At 38.5% G+C, this 26,734-nt stretch overlaps 1 protein-coding gene across 14 annotated transcripts in view; it reads right to left on the bottom strand.

Annotated features, from left to right (window-relative positions):
- The window catches only part of TENM3 (teneurin transmembrane protein 3), a 697,856-nt gene that overhangs the window by 551,869 nt on the left and 119,253 nt on the right, over positions 1–26,734 (bottom strand). For 10 of the 14 annotated variants that reach the window (XM_079909541.1, XM_079909540.1, XM_079909555.1 and 7 more), the window contains exon 1: positions 8,737–9,520. The exons of 2 other annotated variants lie outside the window; for them this stretch is intronic. The gene's annotated coding sequence lies outside the window, so the exon portion shown is untranslated. Of the gene's footprint in view, positions 1–2,249; positions 2,285–8,736; positions 9,521–26,734 lie in introns of those variants that run through there. 2 more of the 14 variants (XM_079909551.1, XM_079909553.1) reach the window with 2 other exon arrangements.

Below are 26,734 nucleotides of genomic sequence, written 5' to 3'. Positions count from 1 at the left end.
CTAGGGGTGCTTCCCTCCTACCGCCATGAGTTCCCGTAACCTCTCACCTTACCTTGCCCTCAATCCACATGCCTCTTCCCTCAGCAAAGTAATCTGATTACCTGATGAAAGTAATACCCACTAAGGTGTAAATGACTGATAACTAAGCCACCTCCACGGGAACTTTGGAAGTTTATTAGTGCAAATGAATATCTAATCTGCAGAATGTGTTGTGGAACAGGGTGAGAATTCTGGGTCAGGAATCTCCTCTAGGCCTTCCCAGCGAGCCTTTATCTCCTTGCCAAACAGAAGAACAGGCTCAACAAGCCAGCACTGCGCTTCTGAGCGCTGTGAATCCCTGCTGAAAGGCCAGTCCAGATTATATGTAAGTAGGTAGCTGCTCTAAATCTGCTAAATAATTAAAGTGGTTCTATTTCAACCATTTATATGCAAAAGATGCTTATTATTACCACAGTACCTATTTATGGCATTTTATACTTTTTTTTGTATTACTGAGCTGCAACCTCTTATCTTCCTATACCATACCATGGTGGGATAATTATTTATTGAGTTTTTATTAAGTAATTGAAGCAGTGATTTCGAAACTTTTCTTTTTCCTCTGAATAATACGCTCTGTGGTGAAATAAACTCTTAGGGGGAAGAGCAGAGCTGCCCTTGTTGGACTGGGAGTGCAGCCCCCAGGATGAAACTGGCTGTTCTGGGCCAGACTCTCCGTGCCTGGAGGGGTCACGGTGGCATGTTTCTAATCCACTGCTACAGAAGGTATTAAGTAGTAAGAGTATTAACCACGGGCCTAGACTTAAGATGCGCACAATTAGGGAAATGAAGCTAACAAAAGTGAAACACGGAATGCCTACTTCTTCAGCGCAACTCTGTTAAAAATCTTGCGGAAAACGAAAATAATAACCCCCAAAACTAAAAATAGAACTACCATATGATCCAGCAATTCCACTACTGGCTACATCCAGAGAAAATGAAAACACTAGTTGGAAAAGATACATGCAACCTCTGTTCACAGCAGCTCTATTTACAATAGCCGAGACATGGAAGCAGCCTAAGTGCCCATCAACAGATGGATAAAGAAGATACACACACACAACACACATCACGATGGAATATTACTCTGCCACAAAAAGAATGATATTCTGCCCTTTGCAACTGTGTGGACGGACGTAGAGAGTATTGTGCTTAGTGAAATAAGTCAGAAAGAGAAAGACAAATACTCTGTTATCACTTCTATATGGAATCTAAAAAAATAAAACAAAGGACTGTATATAACAGAACAGAAACAGATTCACAGGTACAGAGAACAGACCAGTGGTTACCAGTGGGGAGAGGGAAGCGGGGGAGGGGAGAGAGAGACATAGAGGATTAAGAAATACAAACTACTAGGTAAAAATAAATAAGCAACAAGGATATATTGTACAACACAGGGAAAGACAGCCACTATTTTATCATAACTTTAAATAAAGTATCATCTATAAAAATACTACATTGTACACCTGAACCTAATATAATATTATAAATCAACTATGCTTCAAAAAAGAAAAAAAATCAGGACAATGAAATGGGAAAAAAAACCCTAAAATAATAAAAATGGAGGTGGCTATTTGTACAGGAAATAGATTCGCAAGTAAAGTAATAGTAGGTGGAGTCAGAAAACTGCTGGAAGGAGCTTAAACTGTTAAATCATAGCACGTTGGCAAAATTACAGCAGGGGTTCTGAGGACAGAAAAAAGTGAAGGAAGGTAAAAAAGGAACTCTTACAAGTCAGGTGTTGGGTCCCTCTGCTGCTGTCAGGATAACCAGACTGACACGCAGCATTTCACGGGGAGAGAGGAGGATGTAAAAAGGCCCAGGGCAAGTACGGCGCTTGGTTTGAAGGCAGGGATGCTCTACGGGTCTTTGGTTTGGGTACAGAGATGTGAGATTCACAAGATATGACTGTCTTAAAAACTTCCTGGCACGTTCCCTTGAAATGTGTGGGAAATGATACAACAAAGGAAAAGTAAAAACATGTCTTCAATGATCGGAATGTTCCTTTAAAAAGTAACGCTATAGCTAAAAAGAACGACTAAAAATCTTTAGCAGAAACGGAGACAGGCCCTCTATTCTTTCCCCACAATCAGCCCCAGTCACTTCACTGCCCCCGGGGGCTCAAGTCCAGATGCAACTTTCCACCCAGATAGTGTGATGACAATGAACAGAGATGAAGGCCAAGAGGCTATAGGATCAAGGACGAGGCTCACCTCCTGCCGCCCTGGTACTTGCTCAGATTGGTCCTGGGGAGCCGCTGACCTTCGGAACTGGCAATCCCACACTGAGTTTCTGGATGCTACCCTGCCGGTTTGTCCTGCCTCTGGACACGTGACAAATCTTCCTGAACCACTTGAGTGTTACGTCCAGTAAACAGAGGATCTACAGGAACTCTCTGCATGAAGTTCTGATCCTTGTCTTGACTTGGGGAGACAGTGGTGCAGCCCTATCTCAGCCCAGGTAAATTCCCTCCTCCTAGGGCACAGCAGGGGAGTGAGAGCACCGTTCTCCAGTGCTGACTTTCCGGGAGAATTCTTAGAAGACTCCAAGCAGAGAAACACAGGGAAGCAGAAACCACAGAGGACTGTTAGCTCTTTCCTGGAGTTCAATCCAAGATAAGCTCTCTTTCTAGGGCAGTTCATCTTGGCCCTGAAAAGAAGTTGCCAGAAGGGTTATTGATTTCAAAGCTACAAGCTGCTTGCAGGAGTTGAGGTCTAGCCAGGGCCTCGGGGAGGTTTTCAAGGTTAGAGATTTTCTTCTGAGAATATAATGGAAAGCCATAGTTTCCTTCATAAAAAGTCATAATTAGTGTTTGAAGCTATGACTGAGTTAACGTTTACAGCAGAGGCAAATCTTTTACGTTTTTTGGCATTTGTATTCCTTTTTAAATGTCTTCCACAGCATGTTGACAAGTTAATTTAGGGTTATGGGTAGTAATTAAAATTCAAAATTCATATTAGTGTAACTGATATTCAGCAATGATTAGGAATTAATATTCAGAATTTAGTAAAAGGCTATATTTATGCTGTTATTTCAAGAGTCTTAAAAAATACGTTTTCAAAGCTATGTCTCCGTGTGGCACTGTATTCTAAAATACTCTGTTATCCGCTTCAGAAGGAGAGGTTGACCGCTGATCCTTGCCACCAATCAAGTCCCCATCATTTAGAAGGGAGACAGCTCAGGCATGGTGGTGTGAAGGGAAATGCACTTTCTACGGGCTTTCCTTGCAAATCAAACCCCTCTAAGAGATGGCAAATACCATAAAAAGGTAGTTTTTGATTGAAATTCTTGAAATTCCATCATACATTGCTCATGTTATACTGACCCCCTCACAAAGGGACAAAATTTCTCCTTACGTGGCTTGTTTGAGTGTAAGTATTATAAAGAAATCCTTCTTAATATATAAATGTGTGTGTGTGTGTATAACTATATTGGTTACATTTCATTTCATCTGCCTTGCAGTTATAACCACAGTCTGAAGTAATCCTATTTCTTATGTCTGAATACTTCCAGGGTAAAAAAAAAAATAAATTTCATCACAACAGAAAACTTTTAGAAAAAACATGAAGAACAGTCTAACCTTTAAAGTTCACTCAGAAGCTGAAATCTTTATCTGAATTCATTATGAAATCAATGGAACCTCTGGTTAAGATTCATGTAATTATAAATAACACGAAGACCACGAAGAGAAGAAATGTTTAAGTCATAAATCTCTCATAGCTTCTGAGACTTCACTTCTCACTCTCCCATGCTTGCGTTTTCCACACCCAAGAAGGACTATTGTACCACTGTGGGTTATTTAGTCTGGCTAGCTGGCTTGCTGTCTATCCTTTTATGAGTTAAAAAAAGATCATATAATCTGTCTTTTGATATTTCAGTTCATGGTTTTCAGCATGCTTGTATCTTTGCCAAGGAATGCATACTGAGTGAAAACCCTCTGCTTAACATGCACCGTGGAAGGAGTCATAGGTAAACAAAAAGCGCGGTGAAAAGACACTTCTCTCTCTCAAAAGATATACCAAGTCCTTGTTTCAGAATATAGTCCGGTAACTCTATAAATTTCATTGGTGTGAATAACCATGGCTTGGCGACGCTACATGCATCAGTATACATCAGCTGGCGTGCCACAGTGATTTTCAGGGGCGTTCAGTTTCGGTACCAATCAGAAGGATCACTTAACAATTCTGCTCAGAAACAACAGGCACAGAAAGCAGCTTGGATCAAGGATACCAGTTGATTTGCCTGCGCTAATAAGTGCCGTAAACTATTTACAGAATTTCAAAGCCTTGAAACTGGTGAAGTACACCAGGGCAAAAGTAGAATTTGTTTGTTCATTATCAATTATTTACACAGTATGTTTTACAATGTCAGATGTGTAGAAAAGGCATAATCCTGAGAAACGGCATACAATGAAAAGCGTATTATGTTAATTCCATAAAAGCTTAACATGAGACATCAAGTTGTGGAAGCTATTTGATGCGGTACTTATAAACGTTTCAATGACAACCTCAATAATACTAAACTCTAAAAAGCATTCCGAAATATAGATCTATTTATAATATCGAGGTGAGTGAGAATCCTTGCATAATTATAAGGGGATTTCAAATCTCTGATGAAATGGTGACTTCAAAATAAAAAGGGTTGCTGTTCAACTACGAAAATATTTGTAATACAGGGTCACACTCAGTACAGGAATCCAATCCACATGCATCCAAATAGGTTAGCCAAAAAATAAACACGTCGATCTTTTTAACCAAACTGGTACTTCAAACCTAATGTAGTCATTATAGATGAAAATGTTGCTGAGATTAAGAGCATCACCCCTGGGATGTATGGAATGTATGTTGGGACACTATTGTTTTTTAAGATGCCTCCGGTCAAATGTGGTAAACTTCACACTTTTAACCAGTGCTGTTTGTAATAGATTGAATGAAACAGGTCTACAAAAGAATCAATAAATGTAAAGACAAGAAAGAATTAGAGAGGCTGGCAGACTTGTACCTATTGTCTGGGGGAATTAGATGTCAGTTGGAGTATTATAACTCTGACAAAGGTTTCCAAGCTTTAATTTACTAGAACATATAATGGGCCAAGAAGAGGCTGGGAAACACAGTCAGACTGAATACATTATTTAACAAACACTTCAATGAATGTTACACACTTCCTTTTTTTTTATACTCCTGACATATTCTCCCCATTCATTTTTCAGAACCTTGTTTATCAATGAAACACACTTCTCTAAAAGAGACTTCTCCTAGGGTCCTTAAATTCCAAACCCATGACGGTATATTTAAGGCTGAATAACACACCCATGGGGACGAACGAGGCTTACCTTAATGTCAGGATGAAAGAAGTATCGGAAACCCTATTGCTGAATTTCAGCAAGCAAACAAAACATGATGATGATGGTGCAGGATTAGGTGAGTAACTCCTGGTTCAATACATACGCCTAAACAGGACACGACTTCACAAGAATTCTCCTCCGCTCTTTATTTTTCCAGCGACCGAGAAAAGTTTAGGAAAGCTCGGTGGCTGGCATAGCGAAAAAAGACCCAGTGCCTTTTTGTTTATTTACTTATTTTTTTAACCTAAATCCGTGGACTTAACTGTGCTTAGCTCACAAAGGAGTTGTTCAGCCCTTATCCACACACCAGATGCAATTTAGATAGGTTGAACTTCTCCCCACTTATCTTGGGAAAGGAGAAAACATTCCATTAATCAAAAACGAATGCAGAAACACCCTTGGGAATAAATGGAAACTACATTGCAAAGGGAGAATTCGTGTTCTCTGTAAAACATGAAAGAACGACATGTCAGGAAACGGGCCGGAGTAGCCAAATACTAATCAACACGTTGCCGGCCAAAAATTACTCGAGTCTCTGCTGACTTTCACTGCCTGCCCGTCAGTAACGAGAGGCACACATCTTACTGAAGTAAACCGCCCTGTCTGCTGTTTCATGATGCTCTAACCTGACCTCCGGCAACTAGCAACAAACTAAACAATGAACAGATATTTAAAGGGCCAAAGAGACATGCGTTTGAAGGGCGGCAGGAGAGGCAAAGATGGCCCTTGTCTTCAAAGAGTTGACCATCTAATCAAATACATTTCAGATACTTTCAAATAGGGTCGAAAAGCATTTTATGTAAAGAGCCAGATAGGAATTAGGCTGTGTGGGTCACACTGCTAGGCACAACTGTCCAACTCTGCCATCACGGCACAAAGCGGCCATGGGCAAGACGTAAACAAATCCAGGTGGCTGATTTCCAGTAAGATTCCTGAGGGCCGCTAAGGACATGACATTTCATATAACCGTCCCATGTCATAAACTATTCTTCTTATCATTTCTTGTCATCTACTTAAAAAGGTAAAAATCACACAGGCCACACAAAACAGGTGGTGGGCCCGATTTGATCTGTGGGCCTGTTTGCTAAACCTTTCTCTAAAATAATTATGTAATAAAGACCATAATAATTTCTTGGCTCGTATAATCAGAAAATGCAGACTGTAACCAGTCAGGGATGCAAAAGTAGATTAGATATAGTTACCAGTCTAAAATGCAGCTCTAATCTGTTTGAAGACAACACAATTATTCCAGTGGCAAGACTGAAATGAAATCCCGATACAAAATATCTTTAGATCTTGATGGACCCCAGGGTCCCTGGCATGCAGGAAGAGTATGCAGGGCAAACTTCCGCCCAGGAGGCCGGAAATCCACATTAATTTCAACTGAAATGGTGATGCATGTAGGATGTAAAGGTAAGCTAGTAGGCACTGTTCCTAATATCTAGGACCTAACCATCCTGAAAGGATAAACAAACAGTTCTTGCAATAATTCTAGATAAAACCAACTGCACTAAGTTGAGCAACTGAGATACAACGTGTGCTGGGAAAGGAGAACTTCCAGCGGGGTGATCTGTCATGACGTTACACGGGAGGCCGTCTTTGAGACCGTCGCCTAATCAGAGGCACGCACTTGAGTGGAAATGGCAGAAAGGGACATTCTAAGCATTCTAAGCAAGCTCTCCCATTCGAGCTTGGGAGAAGGGAAGGAGCGGGAAGCATACAGTCTCCAGGGATCAAGGAGAACTCAGAGAACCTCAAGGGCTGAGTGGGTAGCAGACAAGAGATAAGGATGGATTCATATTAAAGAGGGCTTTGAACGCTACCCTGAAGAATTTGGACTCCGTTTTTATGCAGATGAAGGCCAAGAATTTCAAGCTCTTATTATACAAATGAAATTGTAGCAAAGCTGAAGGCTTCTTTATAACTCAAGTTCAATAATACTCTCATCACAAAATGAAAATTTTCATAAAATAATTTAAGACCACACATTTCTTTCTAAAATCCTTCTGCCACTGTTCTGAATAAAAATTAACGTGACGTTTACAACACAGGCTTAACATGGTGCAGCAGGAAAGGGCTCAGCACAGCGCAGACGCTTAATAAATGGGTAAACGATTGTATGTTACCTTTTGGATCTATGCCAATGTCAGGCAAATGAAATAAAGTTGGATTCTGAAGTTTAAGCAACATGAAAGGAAATCTTTTCTTCAATATCATATGAAAATTTGGAAGCCTCCAATATATCCCCCCCGACCCCTGTTTTCAACCTATTATCTGTGGAGGCAAAGTTGGCATTATACCAGGCTTATGTCGCTGATAATTTTTTTTCAGTGAAAAATTTCGGTTAGTAAGACATGGCGCATGAGAAAAACCAATAAGTTAGAACTGATTAATAGAAACAAACCTGACATGTACACTTGACACCTGCAGGTAAATTCAGTTCTCAAACGCCCCCTGGTCTCTGCATTGTCATCAGAGTAGAGTCATACACAGCCATAAGTGGAATACTGACTTCAGGTGCCCTGTGAACCTTGGTACAGCACAGTGCTAGGATAAACCATGTGAGATGAGGTGCTTAGAGGATGTCCAATTATAACCCCACTGAACGAGGGGCCAGAAATTTTACGTGTGTCCAGTTGCTCAAGCAAGCTTTCAGAGCACAGGCGCACATAAAGGACACTGAATGTTTGTTCAAATATTTGTGTGATTTTTCCCACTGTTTTCTGTAGTTATCTGAATTACTGATATAGTCAGAGGCACACCAGAAATACTTAAGAATGTCTGTACTGTCAGAGCAAATTAATTTAGGAAGTATTTGTTGAGCCCATTCTAGGGGTCTAGAATTCATGTTTAGGGGGAAAAGAATTAAGGACACAACTAAGGAAATAATAGGATTCTTTTTCTTTAAATTTGCAACTACACGCAATTTTTTACGAAGAAATGTATATGCATACAACAATGTATTTATAGAGAAGAAAATGTGATACAGACCTCAAAATATAATACCTGTTCATCTTCCCAACTCATTAGTCATTCATAGTTTTTAGTTTTAGTCATTTTAGATTTTTTAAAAGGGAAACCAGAAAACAGTTCTAAGAATAATTAAAGTCCTTTTTTAAAAGAAGAAGAATTCTACGGGTAAAACCCCGCAAATTGTACTCACAAAGATGCAGACGCCTGCCACCCCCGCCCGTAAACGTGCCTCTAAGCAGGGGAGATAATTCTGGATAGAGGGGACTTTAGCCTCCATAAGTAAGGTCCCCTTATGGGCCAGCGTATGTGTAAGCTATGCAAGGACACTCGGGCAGGCGGGCACAAACACAGACACACACACACGCACGCACGCATGCGCTTACCGATTTGCAGGCATGACTAAGGATGCTTCTGCACAAACTGCAGTCCACACCCTTTTGGAAATATTCCAGACACCAAATGAACCAGCTTCTGAGACGTGTGGGCTGAGCTGAAACCGTCTGTCCCAGGCGTACCCCCAGGAGGTCCTCAGCAGCGAGCCTGGGACGGGCCTGAGACTTTGTGCCACCCACAGAATCAGTCTTCTCATCTCCAGGTGACACGCCGCGCAGTCTCCAGCTCTGGTTTCCTCAAGGGTCTTTTCTCCAACTTTGGACTTTCTTGTATACATACATCTAAAAAATATACACATTTGGACATTTCGGCTTCCCTGGTGGTGCAGTCGTTAAGAATCCACCCGCCAATGCAGGGGACACGGGTTCAATCCCTGGTCCAGGAAGATCCCACGTGCTGCAGAGCAACTAAGCCTGTGAGCCACAGCTACTGAGCCTGCGCTCTAGAGCCCGCAAGCCACAACTACTGAGCCCACATGCCACAACTACTGAGCCTGTGCTCTAGAGCCCGCAAGCCACAACTACTGAGCCTATGTGCCGCAACTACTGAGCCTGTGCTCTAGAGCCCGTGCTCCCAACAAGAGAAGCCACCGCAATGAGAAGCCCGTGCACCGCAACGGAGTAACCTCTGCTCGCCGCAACCAGAGAAAGCCCACGCGTAGCAACGAAGACCCAACGCAGCCATAAATAAATAAATAAAATAAAGTGATATAGATCTAATATAATTACGTTATTAAAAAATATATACACCTTAGTGTGTCTAGTTGTGCTGTAACACGGGTGTACTATTTAGAGTTAAAATCTCCCACTCATTATCAAGTCTATGCATCAGAGAATTTTTTTTTGTATGAGACAAAAGTGCAAAGCATGGATGACCTGGTGTCATTTGATCAATCATGCCCACTTAATCCAGAAAAGTCTCACTGAGCTAAAGTTACATCCTCTTCCAGCACAAGGAGAGAGAGAGCCACCAGAATCAGACACCAAAGTCACCTGTTACACTCTATCACGTGAAACACAAGAGGAACAACACTGATACCTCACCATAACTTTTAGTTCATGTAAAACTCCATAACAGAACTGGATTAACATTTTGCTTTTTTTAATACTGAAAAATTCTCCACTTACTTTTATTTACTCCCAGTCTTACAGCTCTCACTGAAATAGGCTTTACTGTATAAATATTTAACATCATCCTTGCTCAACTATAGTATACAGTTTTTTTAAAGATGCTGAATGATAAGCAATTCAGTTGAAGTTTCCCACTGACGGGACATAGAGATGTGTGACGAGCAAAGTGGACGTGAGTCAATCAGCAAACATTCATTGTACATCTAGAGCACTCAGCAGGTCAGGGTGCTTCGGAGAAGGCTGCTGGCCTCGCTCCAAGGAGCTCTAGTTATTAGAGGAATCAGGCTTCCCTCTTTGCAACTACTTAGAGTTTTGACACCCTGACCATTTGATCCTGTCAAGCCTTATCTTTCATTTCTTGTCAGTTTTGTTTTTCTTCACTCAGTTAATTACATGCAAAAGCACAGCAGCTCACCAAGGCATACTCAACCCAATTCAAAATATGTACCTCCTTGTTGCCATTCTTGGCAACACAGAAGTGAGACCCACTGACAGTACGTTACACACCTCTGGGAACATGCACAGCTTTTATTAGGGCATCCAGGGTCCTGAGCGATACTGAGCCATTTCCGGGTGTTGAACGTAATGTCAGAAGATGATCTGAGTACTAATAAGAATCATGAGACAACCTGAGATTTTAAAAGAGGCGTCCAGTCTTCTCATCTACAGATAGGGAAACTGAGGCCCGGTGAGTTTGACTGGCTTAGCTAAGATCACATATTCAGTGACAAACTCAGTTAGAACGCAATTTTACTGAGTCTCAAAAGGTACTCATTTTATTTATCTAAGTTTTAAAATACCTGTAACAAATAATGTGAGGCAGAATGAAAAAATATATGTACACCTACAGTATGCATCGTGTAACATATGTATAACATGCACTTACATTGGGTTGTATCTCGTTTTACCTCCTCTAAATTATTGAGACTTTCACAGTTGTATTCCGAAAAAAACTTTCAGAGTTAAACATCTAAGGACTGTATTACGTACAAAAAAGTCTTGGAAACACCAGCTTCATTTCTGGTGCTGTTTCACATAGATTGTTGTTAACATGTCACAAGCTGTAGACACTTAAAAATACTGTTTAATTTTCTTTAATCCATTTCGTTTTATGGATCTAAAATGGCCATCAGACAATAATACAGCAGCTTCCATAAGGAATAAATTGTTACCGCTTGACAAAAAACTCTTTTTATGCCAGAAGAGGGGAATATAAAAATGTCTTTTTCATATAATTATATTAAAAAATGTGTTCGTGTGTTCTCTCATATTACAGCTGTTTGAATGTTTTTTTATTTTCCTTATGCTACTGACTTTAGAGCTTTCCTTTTCTTCCCCATTTTCTCCTAATTAATTTCTGTTCAACCAAAGAATTCTTTTCTTTTATGGCTTCTGCTATCAGAGCAATGCCTTCATGAAATGAGCAAGCCCATTTCTGAGCTCTGCTCTTCCAAAAACAGGGGTAGGAAAGATCAAAATATTTCGAAAAAGGGTACTTTCCCATTTAGGTGTTATTCTTCATGTAAGGAGAGTTGACAAATAATTACTTGCCTGTAAAAAATTTAAATCTTCTGCTACTCAAAGATGGACAGTGCACGTAAACAGAGAAATATAACCTTTAAAAGGCAGTCCGAGCTTCACAAACTTGGTCCTACAGGGAATCATGTGCTATTAATCAACTTACTACCTGAGTTCTGATAATAGTTTTGCTTTTGTTTATCATTATGTGTTAAAGTGTTTTTAAAAAAGAACTAGAATGAATTTAGCGTATTGTTTTTCTTCAACAGAGTTCTCTTCTTCTGTTTTTCTCGTGTTTACTTTAGATTTTGTTTATACTTTAAACATCCAGTGTTAACGAGGTTTCCTTATGCACTTTGCAAACTTTACAGACCATTATTTTTCATCTTTTTTTTTCTTTTTATGCTTTGAATAGCTGCTTTTCCTTTTAAAGAATAAGGGAGGAAAGTCTCTTTAATTAAATAATATAGTCAAACAACTGCTCTTTTTTACACTGCAATTGCTTCACTATTAAAAAAAAAGGCAAGGCATAAAACTCAACTAATTACATTTATTAAAGATCTGAAGAAGCAGTGGTATCTCTGCCAATACCTCCTACTTCCAGCCTCACAGCAACTGCCTGAATATTAGGAAATCTGGAGAAATGAGACGCCTAACGCACATTATTCAACAGGGTAGAGTTACATACAAATACATATAATATTTATGAGATACATTAGTATACTTCTTACCCAAGCTATTTGAGCTCATACAAACAGACTTTTTTTAAAAAAAACATGTCACTGCCACGAACTGGCAACTCAGTTAAGACAAATGCAGTTATCAGTCCCAATCAAGGAGTCAGAAAATTGGCCTTTTTGAGATCTGTTCATTCTGTGCATGTAGATGTGGCTTAGCCTGACTCCCCAGTTAAGGATATGTAATAAAAGTAACAAGTTCCAGTGAAGTAAGGAATCTGTTGTTAAAAACAAACAAGGGAGCGTCTGTTATTAAAAACATAAGCTCATTTTCCTTCAGTATAGATTCAATGGCACGGATCAATAAATATTAGAAATTATGTTTGAAACAGGCAAATTTTGTAAAAGGAATAATTTAAACAATTATATACTTCAGAAGTGATTCTATACTGATTTCATTCAAATATTATCTCTTACACTCATAAATCTACTAACTTTCTCTACCTTTTAAGAGATACTGACAAAAAATTAGTATGAGTGTTTCATCTCCCATGGACACACACACACACACACACACACACACACACACGTAAGCCTGGGTGTGCACGCACAGGTAGGAAACTGATCATCACAATACTTCAGGTCAAACATACCACTTAACAAAGAGAGGTTTTTCTTTTAATTAACTGCACCATTTTCCCTTTCCAGCTTCTATATAAAAAGGAAGCTTAACTATGTGCTTACAATGGTAGTTCAGGCTAGAATCCATTACTTTAATTACCTTCCAATGAGCAGAGAAAGTCTAATGTGTGGTGAACGTAGCTCTCTTAATAGAAAAGCAGATTTTAAAGGCGTGCGCGTTTTCAAAAGGAGCTGGACACACTACAGTCCGGTCTCTGTGTTTTCTATATACAACTGGTGTTTCATTTTGAATCACTTGAGCACTTTGCAAAGTGTATATGCACCACAACAAGAGGTCAAGTTTCACTCGGTGAATCGATTCAATACGAGAAGGAGAAATTTCCACAGAGGGAAGGAAATTGCCTTAAAGTCAACGGGCATCATTTTGTTTCAGCTTCCTGCTCTGAGGGCTGGGTCCAAAGGCCTACAGCGCTCTGTGCTGCTCTGCGCTGCTCTGACGAACAGAAGGCTTGAAGGGCTGTTAGAGAGAGTACCGATGGAATTATAACTGATGAGCTCTCCTTCTGGTGAGACTACCCAGAAAAGAATAACAACATAGTAATGGCTAAACAAGGTCTTTGTTGTCTAGGTAAGAATGCAAGTTTTCTTTCTTCCTTTTTGAGTTCTTCACTCCAATGGTAACCTCAAATTCAGAAAAGCCAAAGATTCAGTGTGGCTCACACTGGCTTTGATCAGGTTTCCAATATAGTCTAAATAACAGATCATTGTAAAGGATACGTAAAACAGTTTCTGTTCAGACAGTGATCAGTGTTTGAAAAGAACTCTCTGTTTATGTTATGGTGCCGTCCACATAGAACTTTGCTCAACAGTTGATCAGAAGCCAGTGATGGCACTAAAGTTAATGGAAATGAGGAAACAGGTTAGATTGCTTGGGTGACTAAATTGATATAATAGGAGTCAATGACTGGATAAAGAAGATGTGGCACATATACACAATGGAATATTACTCGGCCATAAAAAGAAACGAAACTGAGCTATTTGTAATGAGGTGGATGGACCTAGAGTCTGTCACACAGAGTGAAGTAAGTCAGAAAGAGAAAGACAAATACCGTATGCTAACACATATATATGGAATTTAAGAAAAAAAAAATGTCATGAAGAACCTAGGGGTAAGACAGGAATAAAGACACAGACCTACTAGAGAATGGACTTGAGGATATGGGGAGGGGGAAGGGTAAGCTGTGACAAAGCGAGAGAGAGGCATGGACATTAAAAAAAAAAAAAGAGTGAGTGAAATGATTTCAGAACTGATGGAGCTAATGACACCCAAGCCATGTTGAGAAGCTTCCTTGGACAGCTTCTGTCCAACTTCCAAAAATCTGTATAAAATAGGTGGTTTTCACGTGACTGTAACAAAATAATTTTAAATCAAGAAAGAAGGGACCCATCTTTCCATTCACAAGACCGTATCGTTTCTTCTTTGTGAGGATTAGACAGGTGTTCAGTCTATATTTCCCCCAAAATAAGACCGAGAATACTGAGTTATAGATGACAAAATTACAGAAATAGGCTGGCTCTGTTTATTTTGAAAAGGTTTGTTGAAGTTTTAAAAACACATTTAATTCTTTCAGAAACTAAAAATTTGCATCCAAGCCATAAGAAATTCACTCCTTTTCTAAAAAATACTCAATCAGGCGTCCCTTTATAGTTGTAATTATATTTTCAGCATCATCAAATATATTTTATTAAGTGCCTATGCCTTTTGGTACAATGGTCATTTTTAGAGACTTGGAGTGCTTTCGTATGATTTTATCTTGCCTCTACATCAAAATGTAAATTCCTTAAGGAAAGAAACATCCCATGTAACCCCCCAGATGCCCAGTAGAGTGATCTGCGTACTCAATCAAAGGATGTGATTAACCTCTATCCCAGAAATTTCAGTCTTAGAAACCTAGCGATCTATTGGGAATGAACGTAATAACCTTCTAGTATAGGCTGTTTAAAAATCTTTGTTTGTCCAAAAATATTCTGCTTGTCTAACCTAAAGCATTCTTGCTGTAATTTCAAACCATTTCTTATAATATTGGACTTTTAGAAGTTGAGGAATCAAACTGCTGGTCAGCATTTTACAAAATACATAAAACATTTCCTTTGGAATAATAAAATAGAACTACCACGTTCTATATCAAGATTGGGTTTTATATAAATGTAGTAAACTACATTTTTAGTTTTAACATGGAACATATTTTCAACATTACTAAGTTAGATACTGGAAGAAACTTCACATGTTTGTTTTTTATTCTCCACTAAAGATCAAGTACATTAGGACACTTGAATGAGAAAAAATAGAAAACAAACATGTAAAATAAATGCACGTTGCACTAATATAATATGATCCAGATAAGGTTTGCTGCCTTTTCAGAAATAACTCCTACAATCTTGGCATGCTTCTACTCAGGACAGTTCTGTAAATATGCACATGGTTCAGGACATGGTAAAAATGAAAATGCTGATAAAAAAATGGACATATGTTATCTGGTCTCTCAGTATGTTAAACTTCAGCTGAAATAGCTAGAAAAGAAGGAAGGAAATTATCCTTCCCCGGTCCGTTCCTTATTATTCTTAGAGTCTTCCCTGAGTTCACGGGAGTAGAAATTATGTCTACCAAAATAGTCCTTGGTTCTGTAACTGCATATTAATGAATTACAATCGAGGCCCTTTCCACAAGCAAGAAATAAGGGTGAAGACCTCTATCTCAATCCTTTTTGAGCATGAAAGCACTGACTCCTTTAAATAATTGGTTAAAAACAATGCAACATCCTCTAGGTGAGTTTTGTGGTGATTAAGGTAGCTTTCAATATTTCCCAGAAACTTCTAAAATGCAGTTCTCATCTTTGAAAACCTAATTTCACCCTTAATTTTCTGCAACTCCATACCTTTTCAGTTGTTGATATGTTAACTGTTCAAGTCTCATCTAATATTCTCATCAAATTGATGGATATTCCTTTTAATTGGAATATTCAGTCCTATAAATCATGTTTTAATCATTTGATCCCACTTTTCCAAATACTACAAAAATTAACCATCCAACTATTTAATTCAAATTGCACAGTATTTTGGCATTTCCTATAGCGATTACTATTATTTCTTTGTTAGTCTCTTGAAGTGAAAACATTTTGGAGAAAACAGGAAGTCCTACATCAGAAGGTAAATTGCTTCTAGTAGGGTTTCAGTTAAACATGTCCAGTTTAGAAATCTGACTGGGCCACTGGTTTCTTTTTTTATCTTAAGCTAGTCATGTAACCCCTCAAAATGTAAATAATGATACTTGAGCAGATGAACAATCAGGAAAGAAAATATCTAGATAGATTATAACTAGTAAAAATGAAGATAGAGAAATGAAGATAGAGACTACTTTTGCAGTGAATCCTGGTCTGCATGGGAGTAAGAAAACTGCTACAAATTCAAACGAAGTTTACTAAAAGCAGTAACCTCTGGTTTGAAACCCCCAGATGGCTGAAACCAAAGAGCTAGTTTGTCCATTAAGATACCCTGAAATCTAACATTTCAGCATAATGAATCACAGTATATGACTGTGATTTTAAGTTATTCCATTCTGAATCACACTTACTTGATTTCCGTTATTTTTTTTCCTAATTAGAATAATTTAATGAAAAAGGAACATGTATGCAAGGGTGAGAAGTGATTTGCCCTGGGTCTTCCTTAGCTAATCATAATAGATTTAGTGGTATGTTGGGTTTCAGTTATATTGCTTGTGTGTTTGCAACATGTGGGTACTTTAAAAAAATCAGCGATTTAAAATAACAAACCACTTGGGGTGGGTTCTCTTCACACACATACAGTCGTACCACCTCATCCTCCCAACAATCCTAGCAGGGAGGCATTTTACCGAGAAGGGGACTGAGGCTCATAGAAGTTACCTGCCTGAGAACACACGCTAATCAACAGTGGAGCTGAGCTTAGAACCCAGGGGGTCTAGGGTCACAGTCAGGCTGCTGGACAGCACTGCTTTAATAGGCAAGTTCATACCATTGCCATTTGGAAGAACTAGATCACCAAGAGATACATGTAATCCTGCCAGTGTAGAAACGCACTGTGCCTGTCCCTGACCCATTTCAAGGGCTTCCCGTAACACAGTTTTCTACTAGGGCAATCTAGGGACCTTCCATTTTACTATTTAGTACCCTTCTCCTACCTCCTGGAATTTCTACACCAACACCAAGAAATCTGTCTTCACGTTGTCTGTACTTCATCACCCTGAACTTATTCTCTCCTTCATACAGGACAAAATTTGATATGTAAAAGTTCAAGCTTCGAAGTAAGTGACCAGGAGATATGAGATATAAGTGACCAGGAGCTATTAGCATTTTAATAGGGAGTAGTTCACTCATGCAAAATAGGAATGGAATTCTATTGGGATCACTTAGGCATCACACAATAACAGAAGCGATCCTTGAAGGAAGGGTTTGCCCTTCAAATGATATCATATCTAAAAAACCTGACCTTTATTAGAACCAAGTCTAAAATTTTCCTACCCTTTTTCATCACTGACCTAGGAGGGTACAACTATCCAATTGGATAGTGCAGTATTTTTCATCAGCAATGATTCCTCAAAAGGAGAAACTGAATTTTACAAATTTAAATTAGGATTTCCTTGTATCAGTCAGATAACAGTTTACATGTGATCATACAGACATGTGACCATTGATTTATATTTTAAAGCCAAAGGACGTACTACCTATTAAACCCTTTAAAAAAATTTTTTTACAACCAAATTAAACAAACAAGCAAGACCTCAGCCAAAATCATAACGGGACATTTACACCTGATTCATTTGTAATGAAATATTACTGGTGACTGATTATGCATTACACTATCTTTTTACACTTGCCGAATGGGATATGAAAGTCAAGCAATGCTGAATATAAATAATCGGACGCAATCTGAGACACATCTTGCAAACAGTTGCCTTGAATTTACAAGGCTGATCTACACGTAAATGAAGTAACCTTTTTAACTGAATCGACCAATTGGCTCTGCTGAAAAAAATCAGTTCACTTTTTTTTTTCCTTTAAGTAAATACCTACCACAGGGTCAAATTGCTGGAATTTTATACTCTGGAATTTCCTCCCAGAATATAACATTCTGCTACTGTACATTCTTCTTAACAGGTTTGATTAACTTTATAAAAAGGGGGTCAAATACTGACCACATGAGAGGTTTGGTTTCGATACCTCACTAAAACTGGTTTTGTTAAGCTGAGCTCGGTGGCTCCCGCAGAGAAAAAAGAGGAAAACAATTAAAGACTCCCTCAGGAGGCCCCATCTTTCAGCAGAAGATTTGGGGGAACATTCTTATTCACATCCAGTCACAGTCAAATGCCTTTTAAGGGTGTTACTGAGCCACAGCACGGCTTTGGTTTTCTACTCTTTCCTATTGTTAGGTCCGAGGTGCAAGGGGAATAGTAAAGGAAGAAATGAAACAGTCCTGATTAGTTTATGTATACAGACGACTTGATTGCAATTCCAGAGCAACTTGTTTCTTTCTTTCAAAATCTTAATTGTCTTGTTGCTTTACTTGGTTACTGGGTTTTGATTGGCTTTAATGTCCCAGCTGGTTCATTCCTATAGCCATACAGATAAGAAAAAATGAACTCATCTCCGCCAGAAATGTCAAGATTTCATCAAGAAGTCTTCTGAGGCCAGATGATAGCCAGAAATAAAAATAATAATGTAATAAACGAAATAAAATAAAAATTAATAAATGGATGTGATTTGTGAAGAGCAATGAGATATTATTAAAATAAAAGAAAGCTAAATTAAGTGTTATTTAACAAATGTGGTTTCTAATAAGAATACTGTTAACAAGAAATAAATGACTATTATCCAGAAGTACCACAACAATAATTTACATGTTACATGCATACTGAATAATATTGAAATAAGAAAGGCTGAGATGCTTATTCACACAGAATGACTTTCTGAAACTTATCCAACTTAAAGAAGTATAAAAAAATGCTCTCTTTACTATATAGCATCTAGAGATGCTATAAAGGAAGATGAGATCTAATCACTGCATAAATACATGCTAAAGAAAGATGTTAAAGTAGGATTTCAAAAAGATAGCTGAAGTGTAACAGCAGATTAACATCACATTAACTCTGCTCTTGGGGAAAAACACAGAAGCAAGTAATGCAAACACACGGGTGAGGTTATCATCCTCCATAAATATGTAACTAAATATCAACATTTTCAAGTTCAAGTCACTTGGTAAAAGCCAAGGAAAAACAAGCATTAAAATGTTACGAATGAAAATAAACTTCTCAAAGCAGCATTTTCCTAATTCAAAGTTCACATTACTTTAAGAAGAAAACCCTTCTTTTTTTTACTCTGAAAGCAGGTTTTATTCAAATTTCTAGTGTGCATGCAACTGCAACCATTAAGGACTTCAGTCCCCCAAATACTTAAGTAAATACTTAAAACAAGTTACAATTTAGTGAAGTGGATTCCTGCCCATAATACAAAGCTGATTCCATATAACCTTCTGGAGGAAGAACACAAAAGTGGGTTTGAATGTGAGGTCTGAACAAAATGACAAAGGTTACGGCTGTTTTTACTAAGCTACAAACATATTCAAAACTCATGCAAAGTCTAAAATTAAAGAAGCATCTCATCCCATAATATTAAATTTGACTTTTGCTGTATTTAAAAAATAAACAATATTTAGAAGACAATGATCTTCATACGAAGAAAAATCTTCATATTTCACACAGCCACGTGCACACACCAAGAGGCTTTTTGAACTTGAAAGCTGAATCCAAGGATTAAGTAAATGTATTCTGTGCAAAGGAAGTGATGGTGTCAGAGCAGAGATGACTTTGAGGTTTGCAATATAGATGCTTTGTTGTACTGTTACGTAAATTATAACGTTTTATAGTGCTGAGATGTTTAAAAATAGACACAGATTTTTTAAATTTCCTGTTCTATTATATATTGTTATAAAGTATCCAGTGTTTATTCTGAAATCGGGATACAGAAGTTGAATTAAGAAATGCCTCGACAGTAGTTTTGTTTTTGTTTTTCATTCCAGCTGTGGAAGAGAGGACTATTTTAAAACGAATTCAATGAAAAAACAACATCATGCACTGCTGACCCACTCTGGTTTGGGTTCATCCCGGCCACACATTCCAAGTGAGTCTAAATGAATAGGCATTATGTAAATAGGCGTCGCTAAATAAAAAGCAGCTCGTGTATTAGTCCAAAGCCTGTGGTGCTCTTACACAAGCCTGGAGACCATCCCAGACACCTGGCTTTTGAAAGACCACCAAGAGAATAAGTAAAAGGAGTCCTTAAAAGCGTTTCAGAGTTAAATCTAACTTAAATACAAGATTTACATATGTTTTTGCTCAGCAATTTAAAAACTTTATTTTGGTTATTTAATACAAAAATTCTCACCTTGAAGACACCAAACTGTTCCTCAATCAATGAATAGTTAAGAATTAAAATCGTGGAAAGGGCTTGGGTGAAAACAAATGATTTCACTTCTCGCTCTACAATATATACTCTGGTTTCCTTCATTCCAATGCTGACCTCTGCTTTTAAATATTTGGAATCGAACATTTACAGGTATGTATAGATGAAGTACAATAACCACACCACCTGTTTAAGAAGGTGATATAAAGAAATTAAGTAGAAAAAATTTGAGAATGCCTAATAGGCCCCAGGGTAAAATATAGAATCATAATGTTAAAACTCACAGATACTATGGGAAAATGACCATGAAGTTGTTTTAGTTTTTTCTCTAAGAAATAATTAAGTAATGAGTTCAACTTGTTAATTTTTAAAACCATTTAACTAAAATAGTCCATAGCTAACAAAATGAGTTATTCAGTTTAGAAGGGAAACACCCATATTATGAGAAATCCTAAGGCCTAAAGAAAGAGAATTCCTGAATATGCAAGACACGGATTTTAGTATGTATATTTGTAGGTTCATAGTTTTTGAATTCTATGAAACTCTTCTTTGGGGGATGGCTTCTGTCACATTGTTTGAATCATGACAAAAGCCACAGAAAAGGTCAACAGTGCTGGGAAGGTAATGAGCTTTCCCTGGCCTCTCTGGAGCTGGTTGTAAAATTTATAAGGGAAGTTCTATCCATGGCCCACATAATTTTTTGGTGAGGCAGTAGAAATTGATGCCATCTATCTAAAAGAACAGAAGTTGTCAATCTAGGTATCTGAATGTTCTCAGCTGCCACAAATCTTGGAGACATCTGGGGCTATTAAAGGCACAGTAGTTTAAGTTGTGGATGTGCGATTCGATCATCTACCTTTTGACTAGGTGATAGGGATTAAATACGGTGCTCTATTTTGTAGGATGTAACAGAATTACAAAATACCATTCCTGCCCTTGGGGTGCTTAGAATCTACTAGGAAGATACAAACATTCTGCATCCGTGAAACACGGAGTGTTTTAACAGGAGCTAACTCTTATCAGAGCAAAAATTTTATGTCAAAATGTATAAAATAGTGTAAAGAAACTTTTGGCCCTAGATTAAATCCTAAGACTTCCCTTGAGTAGTTTAATTGTGGGCTCATCTGAACCTCAAAACTTTCAACAAGTTTTTTTTTTTGTCAATGCAATTTATATAACTTTAAAATTTTAACATCATTTCAAAGTTACAGAAAAGTCGCAAAAGCAGAACAAAAAATTCCTACACACCTTTACCCAAATTGACTACTTATTAACATTTTGCCCCCTTTGCTTCATTACCAATGTAATTTTATAAACACGATAATGCAGAATAAAATGATTTCATAGCAATCATAATTAATCAATATTTTTTAAGATGTTTCAAACTCAAGTTAAAGGGAACATCACTTTGCTGCCAGGATCACCAAGTACAAATCTAACCACAGCCTTGAATTGGCAAGCTCACTGGATTCGTTTCAGTAGTTTTTGAGAGCAGAACAAAAGAAAACATGTATGCCAAACATCTGATAGTTTAAATGAAAGACAATTCTTCATTTCCATCTTGACTCTAGATAGTTCTGTAATCACCTCATTTGGGAATTTTCAGGGTGGCGTCATCGCAGGAATTTCCCCCAAATTGGGTGATTTAGGACCATCCGCTTGACGAATCCAAAGGACCACAGATGGAACGGGGCCTGGAGACACGATGCTCTGAGGGGCTCTGAGTGGGATGCTAACCGGCAAGTCCAGGTACAGGTGGGCAGAAGAATTTGTAAGATATTTTTCAGATTGAGAAAACGAAAGTGTTTGGGACGACTTCATCTGGCTCGATTTTGGATCGTCCTAACCGCTCATTAAAAAGAATTAAGAATTAAGCTATGATTGTGTCTCAGTGACTTAATCTGCTGGTGGGATGGTAACACCTCACACAAGGTAAAGGGAAGCAAGGAGGCTTGGCTGAGCACCACCTGAACGCCAGCACTGGCCACTGCAGGAGCCTCCGGCTTGACCCCAGGGTCTCACCACACTCATCACTGACTCATAGGCCATCTTTTCTTGAAAGTCACTTTAAACCAATCACCTCTAAAATTCTAACGTCTCCTCCCACCTCTCTCATCATAAGGCTTGGACAAAATTGGGTATCAAATTTTAAATATCTGTGTGAAAAGAGTTCTGCCAACTTTAAAACATTATTTAAATGTCAGTGATTACTTTACCAAATAATTGCAACAGCTGCCTTTAGAACTTGTGATTCTAGAAGAATATTCACTTTCAAACCAAAGGATATCCTATGTATTCGTTTATGTAATACTGCTACTGATAATGAACACTTCATGAGTGTTAATTACGTGTCAGGCGTGATTCTAATGTCTTTACCGGAGTCGTTTAGCCTCACTACAAACCTATGAGATTAAGCACTATTATTATCTCCACTTCAAAGACAATGACATTGAACCACAGAGAGTAGGTAATTTGCCCGAAGTCATAAGGCAGTACCTGGTAGAGCCATAATTCAAGAAGGTAGTTTCATTCTGGAGCCCACACTCTTAACCACTCTGCTAGACTGCCTCCTAACTGTGTCATTTATACAATCCTCCGTCGTATAAACATCATCTATTACAGGCTGACTGGAAACCATGCCCTCTGCCAAGCACCGTGTCCTCTGTGTATGAAAACACTGGTCTGACAGTACGTGGACAGAGAGAATATTTATGCTCTACCTCTCATGAGCCCTAACTCATCCACTAAAATAGCTACATTCTTCAAGGCACAGTTAGGTTTGATCAAATAAGTCATTCACCAGGCAACACGAAATGGTTGAAGCTACCAGACAGCGCTTCACTAATTGTTGGACGGTGGGTCATTTCAGCTGTGTACACAGATCCCTACTCCCAGAGCTACTGAGGCACCACAGTGTTCCATGAGCACCACGTGCCCCTACAGCGTAAGACTTGCAGAAGCACGTCTGGCTTTACTTGGGAGATGATGCAGGACCTTTCAAATGCACTGGCTTTTCCTACACTGCCCTCAAGAAGACAAACTGGGCAAACAATCATTTATGGTGGGCATATTGCTCTAGCATCGCCTGTCCTCAATCCAGGAGAAAAACTGACAACAACGCAGCCATCAGCTTTCCTGTGCTGTCAGTGTCTCTTTGGCAGAGGATGAAAGTACGCAGGACTTCTTTAAGTTATTTCCAGACATCTTAAATAGTCCATGGGCCTCTTCTGTGCAAGCACGCTGAGGGATTTTTGCCTTGATTTTAGAATTATGCAGGGGAGTAATGAAAAGAATGGCATAAAAGAAACAGAGTATGAAATATTTCTGTTTTCATTAGCATGTAGACTTTTTGTGGTTTGCAAATATTTACATTTATATTTACATCTACATTTATATTTATATTTGGCAGACCAGAGACCTGAGGTGATAAAGATAAATGAGAAACGTGCCCAAAATGGGAGCATCAGTAACTCAACACAGCACCAAGGCCTGGCCAGCTGCAAACGACACTCTGAAAAAAAAATTGTAGGTTGTGAGGAGTCACTAATAAAATTAATTTCGAACATGGTAAAAAGATAAGACATGCAGGATCATGTTATCTGCCTTAACATGCACTTCCTGAAACACTGTCATGTGCCAGGTTCTTCCTGGACAAATGGACTTCTCACACCTTGCAAACCCACAGAATAGATTGCAAGTTCATTAAACTGCTTGCTGTCTTTCAAGAGGTTTTTTTCCCCTACTTACAGATAGTGTGTAACAAATTAAATATCCAACTGAAATAATGAAAATGTCAATACTTGTAATAAAAGTTTTTCAAAAAAAGAAATTAAAAATTGAAAATGAGTGGAATAAAAATGTTTTTCCTTTTTTTCCCCCTCCCTTTAGACATTCTTTCAATTAGAAAGGAGACCAAACTTAAATTATAGCTACCAATTAATTTTTCTGCTCTCTGGCACGTGAAATAAGCGTCTTTCATTAAATCGGATATTAAAGCTCATTGGTTATACAAGGAACCTCCAGATTAATAGACTAGAGTTCTCCAGTTTCAATTATTTTCTCTACTTCCTAATATCGGTTCAACTGCCCCCCTTTCCCTGGTGGGGCTTAATCTCTCACTCCTATTGTCCCTAAGTATTTAACTGACTCTTTCCACTACTGTGGGTCACTCAGTTAATCTGATCTTGAGGGTACAACCTCCTTGTTAAAATATGCGTGTGTGTGTGTGTGTGTGTGTGTGTGTGTGTGTGTGTGTGCATGTGTGTGAATTAGTAGTTAAGAAGGGCTTTCTTAAGATAAAACCAGCAGCAGCAGGAAAAAAAACCAAAACAAAACAACACAAAAACAGTGCCAGCTAGGAAATGAAAGTGGGCAATTATCCAGAGCTTTTGTTTTGCAGCCATATACACTCACATGTTTCCAGAATCCCAAACGAATAAGGAGAGAAAATAAGGAATCAGTCCTGACTTCATACTGTGTATAAATTAAATTCCTAATAGATGATCTATAAGTTTGCTTTTGTTTACATGAACCTATTATTTTAGGAAGCAATTCTTAGTCTTACAGATACTACCCCTAGTATCAAAATTCATTTAATGGATAAAAAGAAATTTCCTGAGACAACAAAGATGGGGTGTCAAGTTAAACTAGATGCCTAGACCATAATCTTTGAGTGTTCATCTTAATTTCTGGGAAAAACACATTCTTAGTAATCAATTTGCATAAAGCCGGCTTTTTGAATGATGGTTTATGATTTACGAAAAAGTCACTCTATTCTTAATGTTATACATTATAACATAGTCTTAATTAAAAGAATAGCAATTTTTTCTGTTTGGTACCACCAAAGAAGTAATCCAAAAGTGCACATTTTTAAGGTATGTTAAAAATCTTATCAGTACTCCAAATACAGCTGAGGAGAGCTTAACATAGGAGAGGAATTGGCCTAATATTCATCCACACATTATTTTTAAACCTCCTATAGATATTCCACTTGTGGTCGCCTTCCTTTCACTGTTGAATCTGTGTAACAAGCTGTATATAAGATTTTTCTGCATTTCGCATACTCCAGGTCTCCACTGTGTCCTTGAGTGTACAGGCAAATGGTACTCGTTTCCTCCTAATCAGGCACAAAGGCTCTCGTCCAAACTTCATTCTTCAGCGTCTTTCCGTATTCTCTGTCAATCTTCCTATTTTGAAACCGTTGGTCACACCAGCCAATGTCTATGCACACGGCCTTGACACTTTTCCAAACTCCATAAATGTGACTTCCATTCCCAGGACTGGCTCCTGATCATTTTATTGCTCCCGTATGGAAGATTTTGCTAAATTGTAGTTCTTAGACCCTCCCTCTTCCATCTCTTTCCAGAGACACACTTATTCTCAGGGTTTAACTAAGACCTATTTTGAAAGGCGTTATCACCAAACATTCTGACGTATCGTCCCTAAACTCTTGTCGTGAATCCTCAAATCCTATCGGATTTTCACCGAGCCACTGTCACCTTCCATGTGGGAGAGCAGGAGCCAGCTTGGTCCTGACACCGCAGTGCTGTTTCTTAGGTGCTGAACCCTCACGTCCCAGTGCATCATAAACATTTGTTGACTAAACGAGTATTTTAAAAACCGCTTGCCATTTTCCACTCTCACTTGACAAAACCACGAGAGTTAGAGAGTCAGATTGGAAACAGAAGCGGCCTTGATTCTCATGACCCAGGAAGAAACTGTAAGAGTCTTCTCTGGATTCTTCTTTTCATTCCTATTCACGTGGTCACAAAGTCTAGCCAACCCTCTGTGCTTATTCACATTGGTTCGCGGAACTGAATTTTAAAATTGCTGCACACCAGGAACACCCATTTCATGACACCACAGGAAGGCTTCTCTAAGCTCTGGCGTGGTTCATGCAAAATACTCACTGAAACACTCGAGTTATTACTTTGAGTCTGGACTCTGCTGATGTATCTTATTCACAAGGTCTTTACCACCCTGCGTGTTTCTGGACGGCAGTACCCACCAAGGTATTTGCATATGGTAGGGCTCTGCATACAGTAGGACTCACCCAGTAACTCACTGAATTTATGACCAGATAATTTAAAATTTACCCAGTCACTTTATGACTGCGGTTTTTCAGGCTTTTTGGGCGCTCTGATTGACAGTGCCCAAAGTAATCAATAAAAACATTTTGGACACCGGGTTGTTTCCCAATATAAATTAGTATATGGATCATTGATTTATTAAGCGTTATCTTGTGTATTTGGTTCCACAGCCAGAGAACCGAGGAAGTCAAATTTCTGTGAGGTTGGTTTTACCAAACTAAGCATGGATAGTAACTCCACTGAGAAACCGCCTCAAGCCGCAATCCAGCTTCATCTTTTGTCAAATCTCTCCCACTCGGCACCTGATTATATAGCATTTTGTATTGCTAACCCTTTTTAAAATTTTTATTTATTTATTTATTTATTTTTGGCTACGTTGGGTCTTCGTTTCTGCGCGAGGGCTTTCTCCAGTTGCGGCGAGCGGGGGCCACTCTTCATC

This window comes from Stenella coeruleoalba (genome assembly GCF_951394435.1).
Source record: "Stenella coeruleoalba genome assembly, chromosome: 21".
In the NCBI taxonomy this organism is placed as follows: Eukaryota; Metazoa; Chordata; class Mammalia; order Artiodactyla; family Delphinidae; genus Stenella; species Stenella coeruleoalba.
The sequence above is the reverse complement of the archived record's forward strand: the minus strand, read 5'-3'. Positions and strand labels throughout refer to the sequence as shown.